Consider the following 3,840-nt stretch of genomic DNA (forward strand, 5'->3'; position numbering starts at 1 on the left):
TTTGTGTCTGACTTCTTTGTGCTACATGACGTTTGATCATTTTTGTTGCGAGTAGTATTTCCTTGTGTGAAGACAGCAGCTTGGCTTAACCGTTCTCCTGTTGGTGGACATTTGGGCTTTCAGTTGGTAGTTTGGGAAACGCCAGTGTGGAGGAGTGTCATAGGGTCACACGCATGCACCCCGAGAAACCATGACGGCTTCCAGCGGGCTCCCGGTGGGAGTGGACAAGAAGGACGCTCTTTCAGGTTTCCTCCGTACTCATGTGCGACAAGAGTGCTCTGCACTCTACATGTTTGTAGTGATCAGTAAACGAGAGAGATTTTATGCAGTGGAGGACACATTCTTCGGGCAAAGTCTCAAAGGCGTATACTTTATCCACCCAGCTGGTTTGGTCATTTTCCTTGGAAAAGAATTAAAACTTTTTTTCATATAGCCTTTTAAAAGCGCATAGATGGTTTATATCAAAACATATGCTGAACAGAATAGTCAACTTAAAAAATATAACATCTGCCCTATCCAGTTTGTCTCAGTGGTTAGAGCGTTGGCCCATGGACTGAAGGGTCCTGGGTTCGATTCCCAGTCAAGGGCACGTTCCTCCGGTGCAGGCTCCATCCCGGGCCCCAGTCCGGGTGTGTGCAGGAGGCAACCAGTCGATGTGTTTCTCTCACATCCGTGTTTCGCCCTCCCTGTCCCTTCTGCTCTTTCTGAAAAGCAATGGAGAAATATCCTCGGGTGAGGATTCCAAATAATAGTGATAAAATAATAAAATAAAATAATGAGATAAAATAAAATAAAATAAAATAAAATAAAATATAATAATATAATATAATATAATATAATATAATATAATATAATATAATAATATAAAAAACAAATAAAATAGGACCAAGCAAAAGGAGACTGCAAAGATGCCAACAATAAAGGCCAAAATAATTACTGAGCTTACAGTTGGACTGGGCTCCTGTGAGAATCCACGCAAGAAACATAAGCCATGCTGTTCTTGTCACCACGTGACAAACGGAATCCCCGCAGAAGAGGTGACGTTCTAGCCTTAATGAAATTCTAGCACTGATGTAAAGAGACAACCAGTGAGTTCAACAGATAAGTTTTGTTTGCTTTTTAATCCTCACCAAGGATATTTTTCTATCGCTTTTCAGAGAGAGTGGGAGGGGGGGAGAGAGAGACATCGATGTGACAGAGACATCAATTGGTTCCCTCCTGCACACGCCTCTAACGGGGGCCGAGCCTGCAACTGAGGTACCTGCCCTTGGCCGGAATTGAACCCGGGGCCCTTCAGTCTGAGCACCGATGCTCTGACCACTGAGCAAAACTGGTTAGGGCCAACAAATAAGTTTTAAGATTTCAAGTGGTCCTCTGAGAAACTGGTTTCCTTTCTATGACTAACGTGTATGCACTGCCCATCTTCCCTGGTGCCCATGTGTGTGCCCTGATGGGGACGTTGGACTCCAGGCTCAGAGACGTACTTAATGGAAGAAGAACTTAGGGGGGACTTGGGCCATTGTACTTGGGAGCATATGTGGGACCCTTAAAATGTGGTGTATAATTTCACAGTGGCAACCTTGTTCTTACAGGACCCAGGAAGAAACTGGATTTTAAGATGGTGCACAAAGGTTGAGAATGAGAACATATTGTAAGGCTTCAAAACCGTGGATTGTTAATTCTTATGTTTCATTGCAAATTTTAACTGGAACTCTAGTTTCCTTTCTTAGAGACCACAAAGATTTTTCACGGCATGGGCAACAAAAGCTCTGAGGTAACAGGAGACACAGAGGTGACTTTCTTCTAGCAAAAATTGACCTACTGACAGGCCAAGAGCTTGCAGGAGCAACACGAGGCCGCTCTACTCTTTATTTTCCCGCCACAATTAGCAAAAAATGTGTTTTCCGGTGAAGCATTCAGAAACAGGAATATAGAAAAATGCAAGTTTAACTTTCAATTTCCATTTATGTTTCACTTCAGACGAGTGGAAACGTCATTGAAAATGTCTCCCCTTGATGGTGGGAAGAGTCAGGGTCTGGAACAACTGGAGGCAGCGGTGGTGACCAGACTAACTTTACGGAAGGAAAGATATTTTGCATCTGCTCTTTCCACTAGAAATGCCAATGTGCTCTGTGACAGAGCCAGACTGGTTTCCCATCTCCCAGGAGTTTACTCTTTAGTTAAAAGGGTTGTTGGACCCAAAGCCTTTTCAACTGCAAGATCTTCGGGTTCTGATGAGTCCCATGTGGCCACTACACCTCCCAATATATTCTCTTGACTAGTATGGCCGGATGAAATTTTGGGACCCTTTGGACCTCAGGACCAGAGATTCCAGCTTCCTGGGAACATAGGTTTTGACTGTCACCTCAATGGGACCATGTCACAGAAGAAAAGCCAGGTTCAGAAAACTTTAGCTGATGTTCTAGCAGAACCTTTATCAAGGGAAAGACATGAGTTTGTGATGGCACAGCATGTGAATGAATTTCAGGGCGACGGTGCCCCTGTTGAACAAGAAAGTAACAGTGCAGAAATGTTCTTTGAAAGTGCCAGAGTAGAGTGTGCAGTCCAAACATGTCCAGAATTGCTGCAGAGATTTTCAATCACTGTTTCCAGATATGGCCACCAACAAACCATCGATTCTGACTGCAACCCTGGAAACAGAATGGTATGACTCTTTGGAGGGAGAAGGGAGAAAGTGAAAGAGAAATGCTCTCAGAGATGCTCATCAGTGGTGCTAGGGAAATATGCTACGCTCTTCGAGCCGAAGGCTGTTGGGCTGACTTTACTGACCCATCATCTGCTTTGGCATGTTTTTGAACCATATACAGGCAACACCCCTTTTGTTTCTTCTTGTTGTTTTTTAATTCTCGCCGGAGGATATTTTTCCCATTGCTCTTCAGAGAGAGTGGAAGGGGGAGAGAGAGAGACATTGATTGGTTGCCCCCTGCATGGGCCCCAACTGGGGCTGGGGATAGAGCCTGCCACCGAGGTACATGCCCTTGACCAGTATCGAACCCGAGACCCTTCAGTCCATGAGCCGATGCTCTAACCATGGAGCCAGAACCGGCCAGGGCAAAACAACACTCTTTGAAACAGATGAATGCTATCAATATTTAAAATTCTCTGTCGATGATGTTGGCTGCTGTAGAGTGATTCGTCCTAGTCTCTGGGGTACCCATGTGATTGTAGGAAGTATCTGTACAAATGCAACTCCAGACAGCCATATTATGGAGAAATTTAGTGGAAACTAGTAGTATTGTCAATTTATTTGCCGTACAATTTCTACTTAACATTTGGGTTGACCTGTAAACACTGAAAGGCTTCAGTTCTTAAAATTTACTTATTTCTAGGTATTTACCTCTACATTTATGAATTTGCAACGTTGACGGGTTTGTGATTTTTAAATCTCAGAGGTTCATATTGTCAATGAATACATGTTAAGCACATCCACATTGTTCAGAAGGTGGTAATTAGCATGTAACTATGCTATGATCTCCTATTGTTATTTCTCCCCTTTATTGGAGAAACCTTAGTTTTAATTATTTTCTCCAGGATTAAATTGTACATCTGCTTACGATGATATATTTTATTCACCGCAGTATTTTTTGGTTAATCCTCACCCAAGGATATTTTTTTCATTGATTTTCAGAGAGAGTGGGAAGGAGGAGGCAGGGGGGAGAGAGCGAGAAACATTGATATGAGACAGACACATCGATTGGATGCCTCCCACACGAGCCCCGGCTGGGGCCAGGGATCGAACCTGCAACTCAGATACGTACCTTGACCCAAAGTCGAACCCATGACCCTTTGGTGGGCAGGCCCATGCCCTTACCACTGAAC

General features: G+C 43.8%; 1 pseudogene across 1 annotated transcript; it reads left to right on the top strand.

Annotated features, from left to right (window-relative positions):
- Positions 1–2,002: 2,002 nt before the first annotated feature.
- Positions 2,003–3,251, top strand: LOC308563598 (cobalamin trafficking protein CblD pseudogene; annotated as a pseudogene). Its single transcript has 2 exons — positions 2,003–2,809; positions 3,058–3,251. The product of its transcript is annotated as a cobalamin trafficking protein CblD pseudogene (transcript).
- The last annotated feature ends 589 nt before the right edge of the window (positions 3,252–3,840 follow it).

The sequence above is a fragment of the Miniopterus schreibersii genome, assembly GCF_964146895.1.
Source record: "Miniopterus schreibersii genome assembly, chromosome: 11".
NCBI classification, from domain to species: domain Eukaryota; kingdom Metazoa; phylum Chordata; class Mammalia; order Chiroptera; family Miniopteridae; genus Miniopterus; species Miniopterus schreibersii.